Source organism: Balaenoptera physalus (genome assembly GCF_965194825.1).
Source record: "Balaenoptera physalus genome assembly, chromosome: 1".
In the NCBI taxonomy this organism is placed as follows: Eukaryota; Metazoa; Chordata; class Mammalia; order Artiodactyla; family Balaenopteridae; genus Balaenoptera; species Balaenoptera physalus.
In genome coordinates this window covers 10,811,963-10,837,348 of record NC_138882.1, presented here as the reverse complement: position 1 = coordinate 10,837,348, position 25,386 = coordinate 10,811,963, and the positions used below count along the sequence as shown (strand labels likewise).

The following is a 25,386-nucleotide window of genomic DNA, read 5'->3' as shown; positions in this document are numbered from 1 at the left end:
TTCTTTAAGGAAATTCTATTACATACCTAGGTAAAAATTTTAATTTTTAACTCAGTAAGTTATTATCCCATTTACAAAGGTTTAAAGAAGAAAAAGAGGTTAACTTCTCAAGGTCACTAAGCCAGAAAATGACAGACAGTTCTTGCAAATAAAGTCCCTTATTTAGGGAACCACATTATTTGTAAGTTGCAATATAATAAATGTTATATTATATTAACTTAATATTATATCAATATTAGTATAAAACTTATTATATTAATTATAACAAAGCCAATACATTGCATTAATATATAGTACATCATATTAATATAGTATATACTAACACACTATATTAATATATCATAATAAATGTTATATGTAGTTTTAAAATATACAACACTTATTTAAAAATCAAATCACCAAAATATGATTTTTGTAAGGATTTAACTGAGGAAAATGCTATTTTTTGCAAAATGCTTTATTTCAACTCAATTATCATGATCTTTCCTTTATATATTCTAAAATTTATTTTTGCCCTGGAACTTCTTGATGAGACAAACATAGGTTTTTTCTGGTGACAAATAAAAAGATGCTATGTTGGTTCTCCATCACAATTATATCATCATAAAAGTGTTGGCACAATTAAGGTTTTTAGTAGAAGTAAACTTACAATGAATATTCATGTGATTTTTGATAAATTACTGAAACATTTCCTATGAGTAGTAGACTTAATTCACAGGTAAATTCCTTCAAAACATGTAATTTTAACTTTCAGCAGTTCAACTTACATTGCAGGTAAAATGGAATATTTAAGCTAATCTTTCTTAACATTATAAATAGAATCACTTACATCAACAAGCAGTTTCTATGTTAATTCCAGCACTACCAACTTCCCCTTCATTTAAATGTAATATTTAAAAGGTATTTCACTGTAGAACTTTTAACAGGATGATAATAATTTCTTGTGAAAACAAATTTAAAATTAAATATCAAAATTCCATTCTGAATTTTGAAGGATTCTAACTAAGGGCCAGATCCCCTGATATCTTTCCCTATAAGATGTATTTGAACAAGTAATTGGGGCTTCCTTTTTGTGTCATTCAGGATAGGTAAGGTTAGGTTGTGGTAATAAGTTAACTCCCAAATCTCAGTGATTGAAGCCTAAAATGATACATTTTTTAGCTTCCATTACATGTTTATCAAGGGGCACAATATGGGACTCAGCTCATCACAGTCCCTCTAGGTCCCATACCAACAGAGCCACCCTCATCACAACTGGTCCTAGTATCTGGAAATACTGCCTGACCACTGCCCACCTGTCCTCCCCCACCACCATGTGAATTCAATATTTTTTTCACGATTTTCTGTTTTATTTTCTTTGTTGTTTCTCATTCCCAATCTCTCTCCCTATCTCTAAATTCATAGTCCATCATCTCCAATTTAGAATTTGTTGGTTTATTTGTGATCTCTCCTTTTAGAAGTTTCCAATTGCTATTGAGAATAGAAGTACACCATAATTATGTCTAAATCTGGGAGGATACAGAGAGTTCTGAAGTTGTTGCACCATCAATTAAACGCTCAGTCCTAGCTCACTGGCCCATAGCTCACTGGCCATAACTAGTCATCTGACTGCATCCAACAACAGTGACTTAGTAAATATAATACTATTATAAGCCTGGAATGAATGCAGAGAGTCAGAAATATTTAGTGAATGTAATTAATATTAGACAGTCTACTCTGTGATCACCTACTTTCACTTCCAAGTCCACAGACATCTTCCCCACTCCCAAAAGGAAATAACTCCAAAGTCCCATAAAGTCAAGACCCAAACTTCAAAGTCCATGATCTCTAAGTGATGAGCAGTAGGCACTACAGCAGGTCTAGATAGGACCCTTTCTTGATGCATAGATATATCAGAAAATTGTGTGCTCAACCTCCAAAAACTCTGCAGTGGTTGAACAAAAACAGGACAATCAAAATAAGCATTCCCATTCACAAATGGGAAGAAAGGAAAGTACACAGATGTCATTGGTCCACAGCAATTCTGAAATCCCATGGGCATTTCAGCTACAAGAAGACCCCATACTGGCTGTGGTAAATGTATCTCAATTAGGCCCTGATTCCATGCTCAGAGGTCTTTGACCTCTTTGATCCTTAGCTCTGCCTCCAAAGATATGTTCTCTCTTCTGTTATCCTGTTATCCTATAACCTTAACTCATCAAGAGGTTTTAACAATGGCCAAACCCCTGACTGCATTCTTGCTGCATGGCTGAATTTTAATCAACCTTTGTTCAAGAAATTTCCCCAAATTATCTCCTACTGGTCAGGACTGAGAAGAAATTGCTTTTTCCAATTGTACAATTTCTCACATTTTTGGAGTCTCTCTAGGCTCTTTCATTTCTGCTTATAAGCTGGCCAATTATTTCTGGATCCATCTCTTCATCTATTCATCTTTTCATTTTCCAAACTCAGCCAACAGTAACCAACACACATTACTAACATTCTATTTCCCAAACACTTTCCTTAAGGTTACAAGGTCAGAAGATAAATTAACCGCATTGCAAATGATGACATTTGACAGTTTTATCATGCGTTTCTCCACTACCTAACAAGGATGACTCTCCTTCTAGTCTCTAATAATAGTTTACTCCTAAGAAAACTTCTTGAAGCAATGTAAAATACATTGTTTGGTTATTATTGCATTTAGCTTCTGGTGCCAAATTTGTATCAGTGAGGATAGGCTAGTTTAGGCTATGGAAGAAAAAGGAAGGGAAGGGAGGGGAAGGGAAGGGAACTCCTAAATCTCAATACTTTTTTTTAAAAAAAGAGTTTTAGTTTTTGCTCTCCTTATACATACATGGTAATTTGGCAACAGACCTCTGCACATAATCTTCATGCAGGGAACTAATTTGCCAGGGAAACCTCTTAAATATTGATGCTTATGTATCATTCCTTATGTATTGGTTTTCTATTCCTTTGTAAAAAAAACTACCACAAACTCAGTGGTGTAAAGCATCACTTAAAACAATGCATGTTTATTATTGCATAGTTATTGTGGGTCAGGGCCTCGGTACAATTTAGCTTGGTCTTTTGCTTGGGGTATCACAAGATGGCAATCTTGGTGTTAGCTGGCCTACATTGCTTACAGAACTCACGGTACTCTTCCAAAATCACATGGTTGTCTGCAGAATTCAGCTCTTTGTGGATGTATGACAGAGGTCTCCTTTTGCCTGGTGACTGCTAGCCAGGGTCTGATCTCAGGTCTTAAGCACCACTCATAGTCCTTTGCCACATGCCCCTCTTAGAGACAGCTTGGCAGCTCACTTCAGTAGGTCAGCAGGAGAATTCCTCTTTTAAGGAATCAAATGATTATCAAACCCATGCAGAATAATTTGAGTAATTCAAAACTAACTGATTAGGGACCTTAATTACATCTGCAAAATCCTTTCAACTTTGACATATAATGTAACCTAATGACAGGAATGATATCTTGTTCACAGATTTTGTCCACTTCAAGGGAGAGTGGGTTATATATGGAAGGTACACTAGGGAGAAATTTTGAGGGCCATCTGAGATTTCTGTCACATATTATAAGAAGAAAAAACAAATTCTCAATAGAGAATTTTTGAGGGTCTTACCCTGCCACTCAATACCCAGCCCATAGCTGACTTCTGATAAGCCACTGACTAGAACTAGCCTCATGGCTCTGCTGAACCACAGAAGGCAATGAACTGCAATCCTGCCATATTTCTGAGAATATTAAGTCATCCAATTGTTGGCCTCCACATAGCCTACAGCTAGAAAAATGTGTAGAAATCACTATCCACTACCTTGAAGGAAACAAATATTTGAGATATCTATAACACAGCTTCAAAACCAGTGATGGGAGAAGGCAACATTTTAGGTTTTTTATTGATCTTACATATTAGTTTGGGTGTAAAGCACGGAACTGGAATATGGAAGGAAAGGAAACTCAACCTCTCTGCGGTTGAAGAACATCCCTTTGGTCATACAGGGGGTTAGTAACAGAGTTAGCATTTAACCTAGTTTGTCTATGCTCTGTCCACTGCACCAAGCTATCTTCTGTGTATGTGGACTGTGTAGAAACACTGTAATATGAATTGCCAGAGTACTGGAAGTTTGAAGTAAAGATTTTTTTATGCTTCACAGCCTAAATGTCCATCAACAGAGGAATGGATAAAGATGTGGTACATATACACAGTGGAATATTACTCAGCCATAAAAAGGAATGAAACTGTGTCATTTGCAGAGACATGGATGGACCTAGAGACTGTCATACAAAGTAAAGTAAGTCAGAAAGAGAAAACCAAATATCGTACATTAACGCATATATGTGGAATCTAGAAAAATGGTATAGATGGTCTTATTTGCAAAGCAGAAATAGAAACACAGTCATAGAGAACAAACATATGGATACCAAGGGGGAAAGGGGGTGGTGCTTGACACAGCAGTGTAAAGCAACTATACTCCAATAAAAAATTTTTTTAAAAAAGAAAGAAAGAAAGAAAAAGAAAGGGAACCCTTGTACACTTTTAGTATGGAATGTAAACTGGTACAACCACTATAGAAAACAGTATGCAGGTTCCTGAAAAATTTTTAAATAGAACTATCATATAATCCAGCACTCCCACTTCTAGATATTTGGGTTTCCAAAGGAAATAAAACCATTATCTTGAAAAAACAAACAAACAACAAAAAAAAAGATTTTTTATGCTTGATAAGTAATAATTATCAGTTATTTTTTCATGGATTCATTTTTTTATCAAACAGGTATTGTGCCATTTACCACATTTCAGTCATTAGCTCTGAAGCTGAAAGAAAACTATATTAAGACACAAACCAGTACTTTTTTTTCCTTAGGCCTAAAGATAAATGTGTAGAAGACTCTTCTGAAGTTTCATACTTAATAGTAAAGACAATGAGACAAGGACTTATCATAACCTCCCAAACACTGTGCTCTCCATCCTTCTTAGTACAAGAACTCCGTTGTTCTGTACTGCAGCAACACGACTATGTTCTGCCTGTGAGATGTAAGTGGAAGCCTTGGGATCTCTAGTTTAACAGTCATATATAATTCTGATACATCTCTCTACCAATGCCCTTGTCACCATTCTTACAGAATACAGTATCCATGAAGATGATGTGCCCAATATCCTGGTTTCTCAATTTCTTAGCCTTATCAACCCCAAAGATCTCTGTTTTCTACTTGACCCCACCCTGTCATCCACATCTCTATCTTGATTCATAGCATGAGTTTATTTCTTAAGCTTTTTTTCACTTAGTGTTAAAATGTCACATTACTTCCTCCCTGTACCTTACTCTCAGCTAATGACCTGCCATGCTCACTAGGCCTTTACACTTGCTGTCCCCTCTGCCTAGGTGCTTTTCTCTAGACATGTGCATGGCTGGTTTCTTCTGGGCTTAAGTATCACTTTTTACGAAATACATTCCCTGCCTATCTGAGATCAAGTGCCCCATCTCCCTGATTAAATTCCTTAACAGTTTTCATTACCTAAAATTATTTACATGTTTACTTCCCATTTCTCTTCTTCTTTAACATAAGGAGGGGTTTTTGGTCTGTCATTTTTTCCACTGATATATACCAAGGACAGAGGATGGTGCCTTATAAGTAGAAATTGAATACTTATCAAACAAATACATTATTGTATGGTTTTATAATGTATCTATAGAAAAGAGCCCTGCTGGAAAGTTGTTAAATGAATTAATGAATGAATTAGTAGTGAAATGATTTGGACCAATGAGGTGAGGAAGTGGGAGGCACTCCTTTTTGATATACTATAGCAAAATTTTGTAAATATTTAAGGACGAAACTTTTACTAATGTTAAAAAAAAATTTTAAGCATTACATGTAAGGTATTTATTAAAGAAGAATGTCTTTATCAACATGAGTTTTTTACTTATTACATAACAATTTCTGTTTGTAGTTTTATCAAATTTGAGAGTGTATTTTGCATGGTATACTTTGCTGCATATACAAAATTCATTTTGCACAGACCTGAGAAATACCTCAAAGTGACAGAAAATTGATAGGCAATCATCTGCCATATAAAAATAACAGTGAGTTTGGCTTTTTCATCAAATAATGAGGGTATGTTGGGGTGGAATACCATGAAATATAGACCACATAGCATACATACAAATCACGATAGGGCTTACTGAGGGCTTTGCAAAGAGATCATCCAGAGCAGCTGACTTGGAGCCACAAAGAGAGACTTTGTGACTGATGGTTAGGATAGATGAACTGGACAAGTTCAGAAGCTGTGGACAAAATAGGAAACAGTGGTTTTGAGCAGAAACTCCAAATCTGAAGGCATGGGGCAAATTCTCCTCATAGCAGGCAGCAATGTCAATTGAACTCATCTACACTGACAATCTACATAGAAGTCCACAAATAAGAAGCAGCAGGGATGTATGTAATGACAGCTACTGATGGGCTAGAGCATGAAAGAATAGGTAACACTAAATAAAAAATGATTGTGTATTTAGATTTTCATAAAAATACTAATATTATGTGCAGCAATATGACCCCTTAGGTAAAAAGACCCCCTTCACGAAGTCAGCATACACCAGATTGGAACCTGCCCACAGGGCCAGTGACAAAGAACAGGAGTCCGGGCAGGACTGAGTCACAGTTGAGCCAAGAGCCACGAGGGAGAAATGGCATTATATCCAAAAAGAAAATGAAGTTAAAAAACAATACGACCGCTTTCTTACAAACTAAATGATGGTTGAAAAGGCCATGCTAGAGCGGGATGATAAGATATAATGGCACCCTGATCAGAAAGGCTGAGAAAAAAAGACTTGGAAAAGGATCACGGTCCCTACTCTCCAGCAAAAGAGGTGAGGTGTATGAATTCTACTACAATTACATAACAGACTGTAATACAAATTTTTTAAATGATATAAAACTATATTTATTGGCCTAAAAAGATGTCTCTGGTACATTGTTAATAGAAAACATTTACAGAAACATATATCGTATACTCTCCTGTTTTAAATGCGAGAGAAAAAAAATGGAGCATATTCCATTATTAAAACTTGGTAACTAGAAGTGGAAAAAATATGTGTAATTTATTCACTTTTCATGTCTGAATTTTCTATTTTGCTTTAGATTAAATTTATTAATTATGTAATAGAAGTAATCACATACCAAGAACCACTAGTTTGGAATAAATTATTCAAATGATCTAGTCATATGATTTTTGCATATGAAAAATATACACTGAGACACACCAGATAAGACGGGCAATTCAAGATAAAGAGTAATAACCCTCATTGCAGGCATCAGGTATACTCTGATAGAAAAGAATATCCATGTGGCCAGCCTGAGCTATAAGAAAGTGAGATACTCATTTTGTAGAGAATCCTAGAAAGATTCGTTAGTATAACGACAAAAAAGAAGACATTTTCCTAAAGGCATTCAGCACCTAGTCATTTCTTTCAAGTATTAAAGCTCAAAATAAGTTTGACAGATCATAATGTTTGTTTTAGTTCTTCATACTACCAATTCTGAGAGAGTTTACTTACTGTGAGGTATGTTTCATAGATGTCCTCAAAATCCAAAACAAAGATATTAAAATCCTGTTTTTATCTACTTAATCTTTACCTGTAGGCAGAAATAGTATATCCACCTTTTTTTTTTTTTTTCAATATGACTATCTATAGGGTACCTGGAATCTAGACTATTACCAGGAAAGAGCATGGTGACAATTAGATGAAATTTCACAGCCGGAACTGGTTCCCTGGGTGTGTGACTTGTGTAGTCACACAGGGTCCAGTGCTGAGAAGGTCCTCACACTTGGTTTAATAGTCTGATGTTGCCGCCTTGAAATTCTTAATAATTTTTTAACACAAAGCACTTAATTTTATTTTGCACTGGGCTCCACTAATTTCATAGCTGATCCTGCTTATAGTATGTTATAACTTGGAATCTTTATTGTTCTGGGATGAGTTGGAAAAAGTCACACCACCAACCCCAAAAGACTAATTCATTTGATGTCAAATATACACATGTTACAAATAGAGCAAAATGCCTATTTGGGTACTGACTAAAGTGAGTATTAGTTTGAAAGAGACTGGGAAGTTTAGTTTGAAAAAGGAAAGTTCGGTTGTCTAGGAAAGTAAATGTTATTGCTTAAGATCTGTATACAGCCAAGTATCAAAGCTGTGCACACATTTATGATTAACTATGTTTTGAATTAGCTTTGTTTTGATTAACTTTGTTTAATTAATTCCTGCTATAAAAAAAACTCTTTTACGTAAGATTTAAATAACAAATCAGGAAATCAAGTAGAATTTCTTGAATTGGATGGGTTACTTGAGCATGACTTTTTCTATGTCAGGATTTGTGACCATCAGAAGATGGCAATTAGAAGCAGCCCTTGGATCTTGTGGGTAAAAAGCAACTGAACAATTTTACACTTATTCATCACATATAAGATTTGCCCAAGTATCAATCTTGCTTTCTTCAGCATTTTTCACAAAATCTTTGTAAAGGCAGGACACAACCTGAGAACGGTAGTCTTTAAGGAGTGCTGCCTCTTTTTTTTTTTTTTTTAATGTGAGCAGAAGGTGAAAGGGAAGAGATTTTTGTTTTCCTAAAACAGCACAGCTTGATGAATATGATACCTTCTCACAAATCCATAAAGAACTAAAAGTTTATGCAATTTTAAAATACCTCAGGAAATGTTCATGAATATCTTTTAATTCCAAGTCATTTAACTTGCATTTAAACATGCTAGTCTAGCAAAATCATACTGGTAATTTCATTGGTACAAATAAAACAGATCTGAATGGAGTGGGATTTGGGGAAAAGGAAGAAAATTAAAATCATTGCCTTTAGGAAAATAACACTTTTATAACATAAGAAAATTTTAATAACTTTAAGTTTATCTACCAAAAAATTTCTTTCTAAGAGTTTGAATTCAAGCAATTAGTTAAGCTGGAGAGAGTGGTGTGGGAATTCTCACTCCTTTAGTGAGGAGCCCACATAGGGTGCGTTACATAACCTCTCTCAGCCCACACTGCTCATCTGCAAACTGGAGCTGACTGTAGTGCTTTTCTTTCAAATTTATTCGAAGATTAAATGTGAAAATATATGCAAAATGACTGGCATATCATTGATGCACAACAGATGCAACATCTCCTTGATCTCTATTTTTTTTAATAAAATAATATACACATATGCCACATGTATAAATGTTTGCCTATCAGTTTTTTTATCTGTCTTTTCAACTGATGTAAAAGAGAACCCAGGGTATGTCTCTCCCTCTCTCAACTTTCCACTTTCTTCAGGATACCCTAAGTCTCTTAACTCCTCTCACCTTCCCCCAGGATCTGACTTGTTCTGTTTCTCAGCCTCAGGCCTAGGTCAGTTAGGTTCCATCAGGTACTGGAAGGGTACAAAGAGCTTTAAAAATTCCAGGTGGGAGAGGAAGGAACAAAGATGATCTCTTCCCTGTGCAACCTTGAAATTTAACAACTACAAGGTAAACACATCTCAACACATCCAAGATGGTCTATCATTTAGTGTTAACTTTGGTATGTGAATATGCTAACAAGAGTCCCTGTTTTCCTTTTCCAACCATCCCAGGTGCTCCCTTCTGCTCTCCCAGATGGATTGGGCCATGGCTAGAAGGTAACATGGTGGCACCCTGCTCTGAGAAAAAGATAATCCTGGGTGTCAGGAATTATAGAAAAAAAGTATATGGATAAAGGTGTATATATAGAGTATATTTCATATAATCAATTAGAAGATAGGTGAGATACATCTTGAACATTTAATGGATAAAAGGACTTTTCTGAACGGTTTGGATGGTTTTACTGCAGGAAGATGAACAGAACAAAGCAAGCTCTATAAATATTGATCGGAGTGAAAGTAGACACAGAATACACACAAGTGAAATCTTCATAGGCTCCCAACTTCCCACTAAAAGTACAAATTACTTCTACTAGAATATCAAACTAAAACCAACAAGGCCTCTTGCAAAAATAATTAAGAAAGCCTGAACGAGTCAGAGAAAACCGAGTGGAATAGAATCATTGGTTGTGCAGTAGTTTTCCTCTTTGAATCTAAGTGTAAACACTAAGGAATATATTATAGAAAAATTCTGCTCCATATCAAGTTTTAACTTGTTCAACAATGACAAAGTATAGACAAGCAGTTGTATTGTTTAAAAAAACAATACTTGAACAATTACTCGAACAATTTAAGGTAGGTAAGATGCTTTTGTTTGTCATCAGGGTAGCACTGTTCAGATGATAAATTACATGGCTCGGAAACACTACAGCTTAGTGAGATTCCTTTTTTTTAAATGTCACATAACACACTGCCATTGCAATCTGTACTTGTATCTGTGTGCTGTTTGTGTAACAAAGGCCTTTACATTATTTTATATGTGTAAAGAAACTATACTTGAACTTTGCCTATGTGGTTAATTGCCCTGAGATTCCTGAAAAAGGAATCTTTATAAGGAAGCTCCTTTTCCTTCCTGTAAAAACTACATCCGAGACCACGCTAAGCTACCTGGGTCCTGACATTTTGGCAGTTCTCCATTCTACACCTTAGCAACATGGAGTGTCTCTGCGTTGGCAGACTCAGATAGCAGCTTCTTCCTCCACATTATGGGAATTTAGAAAATGTATGTCTTTCCTGCACAAAGTCTAATATTAAGTTGGCTCTCAAGAATTAATCAGTGAAAATAATATCTACTTGGAATTTTTTAAAACTATGAGAAGTAGCCAAAAAGTGAAGTATCTTCCAAAGTAATAATAGTGTGTATCTCTCTGTAGATATACAACTTAACAAGTACTCCAAAAGCATACGTGTACACACATCACACATGCACATTTAAGTGTACTAACATTTTTTCTAGGAAGTCAACAGCAGCTATTTTAGATATTAAACATAATATAATCAAATAGATAACCATTCTGATATAGCTAAACATATTTTAGCAAACATGTTCAGCCTCAGTCTAATTGATTTATGTATGAATTCCCCATGGAAATTATCTCCACCCTACAAAATTATTCAATGTGGTTAATGTGCATGTTAAAAAATGCTGATGGGAAATACAGAGAAAGTGATCTCTGTCAAAGGATATGCATTTAAGATCACAAAGCATTATCAGAACTTTCATGAAATAGTCACAATATAATGTTGTTAAAGGGATTGTCAACAGAAGTTCAGAATACTGAATTAAAGTAACTTGGTCATATTCTACAAATTATTCCTTTGTTTAAAAATCATTTTCAAAGCAATTATTCATTAATTCTACGAAATTGTTAGCATAACTCAATATTAAATTCTGTAACTGATGCTATACTATCTAGAAATAAGGAATTTATATTCTCTCACTCATTTCTCTGGAGTGTGCCCACTGAGTGGAGACAAACAGTAATACACCTAGAATGAATATTATGGAACTGTCTGATCCTAATACTTAAACCTAAAATAGCATATGGTTATGATCCAGTAATCCCACTTCTGGGTATATAGCCAAAGAAAACAAAATCAGTATCTTGAAGAAATAGCTGTGCTCCTATGTTCACTGCAGCGTTACTCACAATAGCAAAGATATGGAAACAACAGCAGTGTCTGTCAATGGATGAATGGAGAAAGAAGACACAGCGTATATATACAATGGAATATTATTCAACCACGAGAAAGAAGGAAATCCTGCTGTTTGCAACAACATGGATGGACCCTGAAGGCTATGCTAAGTGAGATAAGTTACACAGAGAAAGACAAATACTGTATGATATCACTTATATGTGGAATCTAAAAAAAGCTAAACTCATAGAAACAGAGTAGAATGGTTAGCAAGGGCTAGGGGGTTGGGGAAATGGAGAGATGTTGGTCAAATGGTACAAACATTCAGTTATAAGATGAATAAGTTGTGGGTATCTAACGTACAACAGGGTGATTATAGTTAACAATACTCTATTATATACTTGAAAGTTGCCAAGACAGTAGATCTTAAATGTTCTTACCACAGAAAAGAAATGGTAATTTTATGAGGTGATGGAAATATTAGTTAATGCAACAGTGGTATTCATTTCACGGTATATAAGTGTGTTACATCAATACATTGTACATCTTACACTTACACAATGTTGTATGTCAATTTTATTTCAATAAAGCTGGAAAAACATAAATAAAATCGCATATGATCATAATAAAATTTAAAAGGTAAATTGCTTGCATTCATCAGTTATTATGTATAACATTCCTTAATATGGTGATGCATCTTTACATTTTATCCAGTATGTGACATCATTATAGAGACTGATAAAATTCTGTAAATATGTAAAAATACATACATTTTACTCTATACTTGTACTATAAAAAATACTGTGATTTACTTAGTCTTTCACCAATTTAAAACATGTTCAAAAGTAAGTTTAGTTTGAATTAAATTATACTACAGAATCTAATTGATTTTTCTTTTGCTAAATCCCAGATCTCCATGTGTGGGCCAAGACCCGTTTTTAAACCATGTTCAACAAACTAGCTAAATTTATGTTATTTTCCAGTTACGGATAAAGTTTACAGTCTAAGACAATGATCCAAAATGCAAACTGAAATATTTCACATTCTATGAAGACCATTTTAAAGGACTTAATAATAAAAGATAAATTACCAGCATTACATGGTCTGTGAGATGCTGAATGATTTTTCCTCTCCCTATTTCTCCAGCCTTATCTCAAGTCTCCAGTCAGCCCCTGCCTCATTCTTCTTACCAGGGGCCACAGAATCAAGTCTTTGGAGGCCTGACAGCTCACCTGAATCTGTGCCCTCAGTCGCTCTCTCTCCTCCCTAACTTCTAAGTCTCCCTCTGAACGCACCTGCAGCTGTAGAAGACAGTTTTTGGTATGTTGATAGCATTGTACTCTAAGCATTGCATCTCTCTCCTTCACTGTATGAGAGCTAATTCTAGCCCCACAAGAGCTTGCTGACTAAAGGCAGGAGCAACTGAAGATCAGGGGAGTGACTGCTTCAAGGTGAAACCTTCAACCAATGGTATGTGTGCAGGGGTGAAAGTGGGTGAATAAACACCCCAGTCTCTCCATCTTCCCCTGACACAATTCAGAAATATGTTCTACGTGTTTTCTCAGAGGATCACCAGTAGGACTGAGGCCCAGTTGCCCAAAATAGAAACCCACTTATTAACACATATCTCATTTGCATTCCTTTCTTTCTGTTTCTTTTTCAGCACTTTTTCATTTGTGCTTCCTGGAATCATTTCTCAAGTAAAATACTTGTTCCCAAGTCCTTGTTCCCAGGTCTGCTTAACTTAAAAGGAGTGGTAAGCACTGTGCTGATCTGCAGAATCTATGACCAACGTAAAAACATTTGATTCCTTTTGAATAAACCGAAGCAGGGGGAGAGGGACATCCAGAGGCGTAGGCCCCTGTGATTTAAGCTTTCTGATACTGAATTACTAGAAGCTCCCTGCATATTTGTTTTATTTCACCATTCTGTGTCTGCTTTCATGCTATTTTCTAAACGAAATGCCCTTCCCCAGCTTCTTCACTTGCACAATTTATCTTCAAGAAGCAGCTCAGATATTCTGTTTGAAAAAGCCAGAGTCAAGCTTCTGCCATAGCAACCGACATGTATTTCACATATAAACCCGAACACATTACATGGAGATGATCTGTGTAAGACTCATAAGCTCTTTGAGAACAGGGCCCACAACTTACTTCCCTTCGAGACTCCAGCACAGGGCCTGGTATGTACAGGCACTTATAATAATAAATGAGTAAATACTTTTTTTTCAAAAAACACTTAGAAGATGTCAGGAAATGTTTTAAGTGCTTTACCTGTATGAACCCATTTAATCCTCAAGACAACCTCTTGAGGTATGTACTATTATTACCGTCATTTATAAAATGAGCAAACTGAAGCAGAGTGAGGCAAACTGACTGACCTGCAGGTGACACAGCTAGCAATGAGTGAGCCCAGAACAGATTTAGACTATAATCTATGTTCTTTACAGCTACCCATCATTGCTTCTTTTGAATTAAATATCAAACAGTAACATCTAACCAATAGAAAACATGATTTGTTATCATTTTGTTACAGACCTTGATATCTAATCTACGCTAACTCATGTTCTTCTCTATACCTAGTTTTCGAAGGAAGAGCTTAAAAGTCTCTCTCCAACAATATCATTTACAAAAGCAACAGTAAAAAAAAAAATATTTCCATCACAGCATTCCTAAATATCATATGATTTCTAACTTACCAATGTAGATTTCCTTATGTACCAGAAATATACTTTAAAAATTTATTTAACACCCCATGGAAAATAATATGCTCAGCCTAGGTAGTACCAGTTTTTAGAAATTAATACTCTTTTGAGAAAAGAGTCAAAGATTATTTATAAAAAGTGAATGATAAATGATCAATTCTTAATACATTCTTTAGCTATGTAAATAAAACCAAAATACACTGTCTAGGGTCCTACTTACACAGGCTGTTAATGGCAGTAGACTTGGTAAATTTCAGAGAACCAGCCTCAAGTGACTCTGCAAGTCACATTTCACACTGTGTTCATCCTGTTTCCTGTCAACAGTGGCTATAATGGGCACATAAACTAAAATTTATGCCCTTTTGAATCTGTAAATGTTCTGTGTCTTTAGCCTTTAGCAGTGGAAATATGCCAGTAACTTTCTCTTATATAATCCCTCTTCTCCATCAGATTTGAGGAAATTTTAACTAGCATGGAATTATAAATTGCTAATGTCATTTGTGTATTGCTAGGCTCCTGATAATCTTAAATCCATATCAAGAATTATTTTAGAGTAAATTCATATCCCAGTCATTTGAAAAGACTGCAGTAAACATCCAATATATAGCCCATAAAAAACAACTTTAAATGCATCACCTAAGTAAACTTGGGGAACTATTTAAAAATTTAGGAGTCCTTGGCCAAAACTTAACTGAGAGATAATACTTCTAAAAACATTATCTAATAAAATGAATGGGACAAGATGAAGAGATTTATTTTGTTAGCCAAACCATATAATTTAACACTGACCTTTTCATTTTACTAATCTAAATTTTCCACAATCTCATTTAAGCCATTATTTTAGGTACGTGATTTATTCTCCACATTATTCTAATAATTCTCAATAAGCAAACAGGGAATTCTTTTTAATGTAATGATTGTTTAAAATTTTAAACTTCTTTTTTTTCTAATAAATATTCTAGTAAATAGTATTTATGTATCTCATCAAATGTTTTCTTTTTATTTTTCTAAAAGTTATTTTCCAATTATGTTTCCATAAAACACAGTGATCTCTCCAGCACAGACAACTACTCAATGAAACAATGTACTTCAGGTTTTAGGTAGAGAGCTTAATATTACTATAAATGCCTACAAAATATTCTTCACTTGTATGAAACTGGGTTTATCATATACAGGCATCCTATTTCTTAAAGTCTTAAATCAGAAGTAAAATTTGAATATGCATTTGGCTCAAGAGTTCTTAGAATGTGTTCTGAGAGACTGTGGGTTAAATTATCAAGTAGTATTTAACGAGCATATCAATTCTGTAAATTAAATGACTTTAAATTACATGTTTTATACTACACAACTACTAGAGACAGGGATAAAAAATCTATTTATTTGCACATTTCTGTTTCAGAATTTTCAACACGTCTCCTTGTAGACTCTAGGTTCTTTTTTTTTTTTAAGTTGTTTGTTCAAAAGTGAGGTAACTGCATTTTGCAGTGCTCTGAAATATTTGAAAAAAAATTGTGTTCTTGATGGAGATTAAGAAGATAGATTTGAGAGGTTCTATGACTTTTAGGAAATAGTTTGCAATCTGGGTTTACCATAGATTTCTGAAGTGCAGAGTTACTACAAGGGGCCTGTGAACTGATTATCTATGTGTACAAAGCCGTATATATAAAATAAACATGTAGAATATCATACACTTATATGTGCCATTGTCAGAAACATATCTGTGTGTCATAAAGAATAATGTGCATACTTATTTTAAACATTAGTAGAGTCACAGTAGTTTTTGTTATATTTCTCAATCCACAGATGCTGAAAGTATCATAACTAGCTTGTGTCAGATTATATTGATATTATAAAAAAATCTTTGTGTTCAAAATGCTTGGAAAACACTGTTTGGAAGGCTTGCTACTAAAGGGAAAATTATTTGTATTTTCAATTTCAGAGTATTTACTGTTAATTTTAACTGTGACTTAGAAAATAATATGTCATTATATTGAAAGAACCACTTTTTTTTTTTTTTTACCAGTAGTGAGGAGGTGAAGGACATGAATGGATTGTAGAGGCCAAAAAATCCACTTCTTTCCACATTTACATTTTTATTAAAGATCTGAACTCTAAAATTTAGGCATCAGAGAGACCTAGAAGAAAACTATTTGAACAATAAATACACGTGAACTCAAATCACATTTACCTTCAAAATTACGTATTGTCATTGAACCAAACTCTCAACTATCAGGGTGATTTAATTTTCCCCTCATCCTGTTTTCTGGACTTTAATTGTTATGAATGTATATGTGGTAGGCAGAACAATGGCCTTTCAAAGATATCCAGGCCCTGTTCTCCAGAACTTGTGAGTATACTATGTTACATAGCAAAGAGGAATGAAGGTAACAGAAGGAATTAAAATTACTAGGCAACTGATCTCAAAATAGGGAGATTAATATGGATTATCCAGGTGGGACCAATGTAATCACAAGGGTCCTTAAACATGAAAGAGGAAGGCAGAAAAGTCAGTGTTAAAGTGATACCATGGGAGAAAAACTCAACCGGACATTGCAGGCTTTGGAGGGGGACCATGAGCAGCTTCTAGAAGCTGAAAAAAGCAAGAAAATGTATTTATCCCTAGAGCTTCCAGAAAGGAAGCTGTTGACACTAATTTTAACCAGTGAGACATATCCTGGACTTCTGACCTCCAGAACTGTAAGAGAATAAATTTGTGTTGATTTAAGCCACTAAGTTTGTGGTAATTTGGTATAGCAGCAATAGGAAACTGAGTTTGCTAAGGTGTATGCACTTGATGACTATGTAAATTTTCGTGAACTCCGAAAGAATTCAAGTGAAGTAACGATGAATTAGGTTAGCCCTTTCCCAACATAACTGCTGAAGCAAAACGACTTTTGCTGTGGAGCTAAACATGATATAATGGGAAGAGATTCCTGCTTTTCCTCAGGAAAGAACATTTGCGCCAGTAGGAATGAGGCAGAAATCTGGACAGGTGCGTCAGACTGACGGTGGTGAGCAAAGCACTGGGCCAAGAGGGTTCAGTCCAGGCCATTTCAGGACCACCTGGTCTCTGACTTGCTCAATGCAGCGCTGATTATGCAGAGGTGGGCAGAGCAACTAATGAGACCACATGACTCATGAGCAAGTGTGAGTAACCCATAGGAGATTTTGGGACTCTGTGGGAGAAGAAATCCCTGGGGGATGGTGTAACGTTAGAAAGGAAATGAAGAATTTATTCTGGGAAAGGCAGTACAAGCTCTAAGCAAACATAATTTTGCTATTAAAAAGACCCAGTCACAGATATAGAAAACAAACTTATGGTTACCGGGGGATAAGGGGAGGAGGGATAAATTGGGAGATTGGGAATGACATGTACACACCACTATACATAAAATAGTTAACTTATAAGAACCTGCTGTATAGCACAGGGAACTCTACTCAATACTCTGTAATGGCCTATATGGGAAAAGAATCTAAAAAAAGAGTAGATATATGTATATGTATAACTGATTCACTTTGCTGTACACCTGAAAGTAACACAACATTGTACATCAACTATACGCCAATAAAAATTTTAAAAATAATTTAAAAAAAAAAAAAAGGATCCACACACTCAAGCTTAGAAAGGGCTAGTCATGTGATATACATTTGAATTTGTCTCTCTTAATGGATTAATCAAGGAGGACAAAAACACAAAAGAAACCCCTGTTGTGAAAAAAAGAGCCAGCTCAGAGTGAGGTTAGCTGGTCACTCTGAAAGAGAGCCTTTCAAGGTGACAGGGAAACTTTAGTCTCAAGTCTGATACCCATTTTGCCAGGAGCCCAAGTCTGACAGTATAGTCCCAGTCGGTTGGACCCTAGAGGATGGACTTCTACAGTCAAACTTAAAAGAGACTGATAATAAACCAGGAATATAGTTTACGTGCTCAAAACCAGGGCACTTCCTCCCTGTGTCTTCCGTCAAGAGCACCTCATTCTCAGTGTCAAGGCAACCGAGGTGCTTAAGAGCCCAAGTTTGCGAGATGGGCACAGAAAAAGAGCAAAGGCTTTAGAAGGCCTGAAAGAATATTTTATCCGGTCAATGAAAAAGCCTGATGAACCATCCTTGTTCAAAAACCTAACTTTCCAGTGAGCTGAACACTAATGTCACTTGAAATACTATTTCTCTCAGTTTCTTGGACTTGGATAAAGCTGGAAGAAAAATGTCAAATGCTGGTATTTAAATCATGTTTATGAACTTCATGTGAACCATATTTAAACACGTTATGAAAAAGTGACTGAAAATACAAGATACATAATTTATATATTATACGTATTATTTTTAGTTTTATTTCTATCCTAAGGATAAAACCTGGTCACCTAGAATTTAAGGGTCTCCTGCCTTCATTAGGAATCCAATAAGCAGTATCTTAAGTTGGATTTCTGAAGACAGTCTCTCTCACTTTCTCTGTCGCCCCGTAGATACACAGGTATTTTGTTTATTATTAGTTTCGTTCTCAATTTTTCCATCAACACTAGATCCTAGACGTACCTCATTTTAGCATCTATATTCCAGTATTTAACAAAATAAACCAAACCAACCACCTTTTCTGACCGATGCTCAGGGAATATGGGTATGAATGTTGCTGAGTTCAAAGAGCAGAGTACAACTATGACCAAAGAAGGTTTTCACAGAGACTGTTTCTCGGAGGTCATTTCTTTTACACAGTTGCGAGCAATGATGAGATCCTCATCGCAGAAGTAAACGCGGAGGGCTTCCCTGGTGGCACAGTGGTTGAGAATCTGCCTGCCAATGCAGGGCACACGGGTTCGAACCCTGGTCTGGGAAGATCCCACATGACGCGGAGCAACTAGGCCCGTGAGCCACAACTACTAAGCCTGCGCGTCTGGAGCCTGTGCTCCGCAACAGGAGAGGCCGCGATAGTGAGAGGCCCGCGCACCGCGATGAAGAGTGGCCCCCGCTTGCCGCAACTGGAGAAAGCCCTCGCACAGAAACGAAGACCCAACACAGCCAAAAATAAGTAAATAAAAATAAAGGAATTCCTTAAAAAAAAAAAAAAAAAAAAGAAGTAAACGCGGAGTCAGAGGTAATCACTGCTAAACATCAGTTTGGCCAGTCAAGACCACAAAAGAAATGCAAACACATTACCCAAATAGTGGCTGCTATTACCTTTCAAAACAGAGCGGTGTGCGCGGTAAGTCTAGCCTCCAGCCGCTGGGCCCGACGCTGACGCCCCAGCTCCCGCTCCCGCCTCAGAGCGCCTGCTGACCCCACGTCGACCCCGCTGCCGACGTTGACCCCACGTCGACCCCGCCTGCGACCCCACGTCAACCCCGACGCTGACTCGCCTTCCGCAGCACCCTCGCCCAAGCGCAGTATTTGCTCGTAAGCCGCCCGCACTGCGGGAGGAGAGGTTGCATGGCTCTTGGGTGGAATTACACTTTGGCAATAATGGGAACGCCAGCGTTGTTCCAGACTCTGTTTCTGTTTATAATGGCAACGTGGAAGAAATACTGCTGGGTGTGCAGCATGAGTCTGGACGGAGTAGCCCCAAGACTTCTCTCTGTGACTGCCCACCTCGCTCATAGACCTCGCAAGATACCAACGGAGCTTCCAAAGCAGACACACTAATATCGATGAGATAAACAGCTCTCAGTCGGAGGAAGATTACATGGAGACAAAGAAAGACGAAGACAGCATCTTGAAGGAAAACTCAGACTGGATATGGGACTGGTCAAGTCGGCCAGAAAACATCACTCCCCACCCCCACCCCCAGTTCCTCTTCAAACGCCTGTAGCACACGACCGCGCTCAGCTTGAGGAACACGAGTGTTAGGGAGAAAGGGGGCATCTTCTCTGCAGAGTTTCTAAAGTTTTTCTTTTGTCTCGTCTCCCCTCTCATCTGCTAGCCATGGGGTTGGGGATCTATATCTGAAGGTTTCTGAAAATATCCACCAGCACCTTTTGATGAAGAATTGGAATCCGGCTTTTTCATTTAGTGGGAATTTACACTGGGGTTTGCGACGCAGCTTACTACCATCTTGGTCCTTGGGTGGCTGCACCACTTGTGTCATTTCTTCTGTAAATGCCGCATTCCAAATTCAGTAAAATAAAAATAAGACACTTTAAAAAAAAGAGTGGTGTGAATGAATATGGAGCACGTGGAGTTGAGAGGGAATTTCATTATAAAAATACTAAAACACTCCAGGACTCTGTGTGAAATGTTCATGAAATTAAAAACAAAATTATGTGGAAATTTCCAACAGAGGTGCCTACAACTATAATATATGCTTAATCATTACTGGCCTCCCTGATTTAGCCAGTCATGTATAGTAAATCAAAACCATGTGAAGTGGGAGAAATAGCAACTTTTGTAAGCGGGTATTTTCAATGAAATAATAAATATATTAAAATAAAGATTTTAAGCCCCTGGATTTCTTGTCATTCCCTTATAAATTATCATAATACGAAAACATGCTTGTTTTGTTTACCCATGTCTTCACTTGAAAAACCTTGCTGACAACCTATTCATTACCAAAGTAGACCATGCCAGGATGATACAATGTGGTCTCTACCCACCAAGAGCTTTTATTCTGTAGAGGAGAAAGTCACATGCAACTTCTCACACAAGGAGACAATGGGATATTCTAAATGAAGTTTTTCCAGTGTCCTTGTTTTGATGTCCTCACTTGGCTTTGGGCTTCACTAAGTATCCCTGCTCATAGAGTCTGTATTTTAGTTCTTTCAGCTATAATCCACTTTTATTATACCTGAGCTCTGTCGATGTGGTGGTAAGGTGGGGGGGAAGAAGAACATTCTATGATCTTCTGATTAAATCTCAATCATTTGATGTGCCTGTGTCTCGGAGTTATGACCTTCACAAGTGTTAATCCAGCCTTTTTACCTTCAGCCTCCTATGCCTTTCTCTGGCTGCAGCATTCCCAAATCGATTTCTTTGAAGCCCTGATTCTAGATGCCTGTTTTTCCACCCCTTAAGTGAGATAGGAAGGCTGAAGTGAGTTCTCTCCCTTCATCTGGATAAAGTTTAAGAATTGGGAGAAGTCCTTTCTACCGGAAAGTAGACCTCTGATATGGAGAAAGCTCTGAGCATGTTTCTAAATGGTTACTCTTCCCTTCCCCCTGCCAGAGGCAAGAGGGGATCTTTCTTGGACTTTCACCATAGACGCGTGATGGGGTTCCTGGAAGGAAAGCCCATAAAAACGTGGGGTCTCTCTAAGGTTGTGGTTCCCAGCAGTTTTTCACCCTCACACTAGTCTCCATTCAACCTCTAAGAATTCACCAAAATTACCACTTAAGTGTTACTACCAGTTTATGGTTCCAACAACTTCTATTGCTGTATCTCTCTGGGTGCACTTATCTCTCTAGATGTTGGGTTGCTGGATTACCCTGTAACCTAGTTCTCCGATGGGTCCAAGATGTCATTGTCGAGTTTTTTCTTATCGTAAAGATGGGAGTTATGACTTCCAAGCTCTTTACATGTTTGGTCTGAAACTAGAAGCCACAATTCATTTTTGATGTATAATATTGAATACATGCATTACCACTGTGATACAATTTCTAACATTCCTATTTAGGGATGATCTGCAAGAAAAATATCCTAGATCCTTATTTCCACCCATTGAAAATGTAACATAAAGTAACAAAAATATGTAAAACACATCTAGGGTAAAACTTAAATATATATAGAGACTTTAACTTTTAATTTAAAAATTAGACACAATATTAATAATATCCCCTAAATATACGAACAATGCCCCATGCCCCCCAACACAGTACCAGACAAATTAATTTAAACAATAACACAGAAAAAAAGAATAAACAAGAGGAGCCAAGAAAACCATGTAAAAAAGGGAAGAAGACTAAGTCTATAAAATATTTAACATACTGTAAAAATATAATAAAATGAAATGCACAATTTAAAAAAATATGATTGCTGCACTTTTCAATAGGCCAATTAGGACAAAATCCAAAGTTTAGAAATAGACTTAAATCTTAGAGAAATTTAATATACTAGACGATTAGCATCTCAAATCAGTGGGGAAAAGATGGCATTTTTAAAGCAGTTATGTTGGGACAGACGTATAACCATTACAAAAAAGATAAATGTACACTCTCACCTTGCTACTTACAAGATGATAAATTCCAAATGCCCCAAAGATTTAAATATTAAAAATGAAACTATGTCAGTGTTAACAGGAACCATGAGTAAATTTCATTAAAACCTGAGAGAGGATAGAATTCTTCCTAAATATGACTCAAAAACTAACAGTGAAAACTAAAACATTTGATAATTTGACTATATTAAAATAAAACAATTTCATTAAAACATAAACTAGAAAACAATAGGCAAAAGCCAGAAGGCAAACTGTGGTAAAAATAAAATACAGAACATATAGAAAGAGCTAGCATCCCTAACATTTAAAGAGCTCCTAAAAATCAAAATAGAAAGACCAAACCCGAAGTGAAAATGGGCAGAAGTTATGAAAAAGAGAAACAAATGCAACTGGGATTTAAAGATACAAAACTATGTTCAGATTCAGACATAAGACAAGGGAAAATTAAACAAGAATTTAGGGGCATTTATAGAAATACTGATGAAATTTGAATGAAGTCTATAATTTAGTTAATTATATTGTACCTCCAAAGGATACAAAGTTTCAGTTATGCAAGATGTATGAGTTCTGGAGATCTATTGTACAGCATGGTGACCATAGTTAACAATACTATATTATCCACTTTAAATTTGCTAAGAGGCTAGATCTAAAATCTTCTACACACATACACACACACACACACACACACACACACACACACACCACAGTAACTATGTAGAGGGGTGGATAAGTCTTTTATGATTGTGGTGATTATCTCACAACGTATACATATATCAAAACATCAAATTGTACCCCTTAAATATATACTTTTTTTTGTATGTCAAAGATATCTCAGTGAAGTTGTTTAAAATATAATATTATACCAATGTTAATTTCCTTGTATTTGTAATTTTACCATCATTATTTGTTACGTATGATATTAACCTTAGGTATAGCAAGGTGAAGGGTATATATAAACTGACTTTATTATGTTGCAACTTTTCTGTGTCTATAATTATTTCAAAATAAAGAGTTAATTAAAAAATTAAGCTACACACACTAAAACAAAACAAAAATTTTTTAAAAATAATGAATGACCACTTTATATTTATCTCTCAGTAAAAATCCAAAGGCTTGAAAATGCAATTTGTTGCTAAGGTTGTGAGGTAACAGGCACTCACCTTCATTTTTGGTGAGAATATAAAATAGTATAGCCTTAAGAGAGGGACACTTTCAACACAGTGTTTACCATTAAATTCAGCAAAGCCATGTGCAGTATTGTGATTTATAAGAAATATATATTTGGTTATCCCAATGACCATTTCTCATATATTAGTGGGTCTTTGTCCAGGGTTCCAGACTCACAGCTCCCCAAACCCTTGGAATTTCCTAAGTGAGGAGAGATATAAAGGTGTCTTTTTTATGTAAATGAGATGACTTTGGGACATCACTTAAGGATGGAGCTGATTGCCAGAGAAGCCAACCAAGTGATTAGATGATTAGACATTTCAGTCCCACCAGGACAGCCCAGGAGAGGAGAGGAGCTAGAGGTTGAATCAATCGCCAGTGGTCAAGATTTAATCATCCATGTCTGTGTAATGAAGCCTTCATAAAAGCCCAGAAGGAGGGGGTGTCAAGAGAACATGTGGAGATTTGGGGAGAGTGACACACCTGGAGAGGGCATGGAAGCTCTGAGCCCTAACCCCATACCTTGCCTTATGCATCTCTTCCCATCTGCCCCATCCTGAGTTATATCCTTTTATAATAAACTAGTAATCTAGTAAGTGAAATGTTTCTCTGAGTTTTGTGAGCTGCTCTAGCAACTAAATCGAACCGGAGGAGAATGTCATGAAAACCTGTGATTTATAACTAGTGGATCAGAAGTACAGTTGTCTGAAGTCCAAGGAGGGGGTTGTTGGAACCTCCAATCTATAGCCCGTCCATCAGAAGCACCTGGGCATGTGACTGGCATCTGAAGGGAGGGGGGCGGGTCTTGTAGGATTAAGCCCTCGACTTGTGGAATAGTGTCAAATTGAACTGAATAGTAGAACAACCAGCTGGTGTCCCAGGAATTGTTTGTTAGTGTGGGAGACCCTCCCCCCACCACACAGGCTCATGTTGGAACTGGGTTCAGGAACACAAAATACCATGTCTATCCCGAAAATGCACTGGTACAAAAATGAAATGTCATAAGCACAGGGCTATTGACTACAGCCTTATTTAAGTTGGCAAGTGATTGAAACCACCCAAATGATCATTGACTATGAGATACTCACACAATATAATCGAAAAAGAAATGAGGGAAATTATTTTCTGAGATGGAGTGATCTTCTGTACATATTTGTTAAGTTAATGTAGCAAGTTGACGAGTTATGTCTATAGAATATTTTTTTGTATAGAACATTTTGAATTGTAAAGTGGGGCACACAGATAGAATGTTTTATTTTGTATTGTAAGATGGGGGACATTTATATACATACATGTGTATATTTACAAAAGAACACCAGAAAAATAAACCAAAGGGGGGGGGAATATATATATATATATATATATATATATATATATATAAAATATAATATATATATTATATATATTATATATATAATTATATATAATATATACATAATACATATATACATAATACATATGTATATATATTATATATACATATATAATATATATACATATATAATATATATACAAATATATAATATATATAATATATACATATATATAATATATATACATATATATATAATATATATATATATATACATACACTTGTCTGTATAGACGGAAAGGAAAGGGAAGGATGACAGGGACAGAGGCAACATTTCTCTGATATACAACTCGATATATAATTTTGAATCATACTAACTTAGTATCACATACAGGAGAAACAAATTAAGAACCCCATTTTAAAATTTATTTATTTATTTATTTATTTATTTTTGGCTGCGTTGGGTCTTCGTTGCTGTGCACGGGCTTGCTCTA

At 36.0% G+C, this 25,386-nt stretch overlaps 1 pseudogene across 1 annotated transcript; it reads left to right on the top strand.

The window, feature by feature from the left end:
* The first annotated feature begins 19,579 nt into the window (after positions 1-19,579).
* On the top strand, positions 19,580-24,937 carry LOC309647265 (BCL2/adenovirus E1B 19 kDa protein-interacting protein 3 pseudogene; annotated as a pseudogene). Its single transcript has one exon. The product of its transcript is annotated as a BCL2/adenovirus E1B 19 kDa protein-interacting protein 3 pseudogene (transcript).
* The last annotated feature ends 449 nt before the right edge of the window (positions 24,938-25,386 follow it).